The following is a 345-nucleotide window of genomic DNA, read 5'->3' as shown; positions in this document are numbered from 1 at the left end:
GCGGGCGGCTCCCGCCCCGCCGCAAATCTCGCGAGATGCTAGCGGGGCGGGGCGGAGTGGTGCCGCGGCCGCCATTTTGAGCGAGGGCAAGTGCCCTGCGGGGATCGGCTGTGCGGGCGACGGCTCCTAGTGAGGCCCCTTCATCCCGGCACGTTCAGGCTCGCTGCGGAAAGGTGTGGCGGCAGATTTGTCTCGCGCTTATAAGTGAAACGCGCGTATAAGTGAAACAAAAGTGGTCGTGCTTACTTTACACTCAGAACATAATACCTCTCATGGATAGCCGAGCTCCATCCTGAGCAACTGCTGTAACCGAGGTTAACCTTCACAAACCCGCTGCAGCCCCCG

This window comes from Centrocercus urophasianus, unplaced genomic scaffold (assembly GCF_019232065.1).
Source record: "Centrocercus urophasianus isolate 14NV4802_14NV808 unplaced genomic scaffold, USGS_Curo_1.0 seq_24, whole genome shotgun sequence".
NCBI classification, from domain to species: domain Eukaryota; kingdom Metazoa; phylum Chordata; class Aves; order Galliformes; family Phasianidae; genus Centrocercus; species Centrocercus urophasianus.
Note: the sequence above shows the minus strand (reverse complement) of the source record.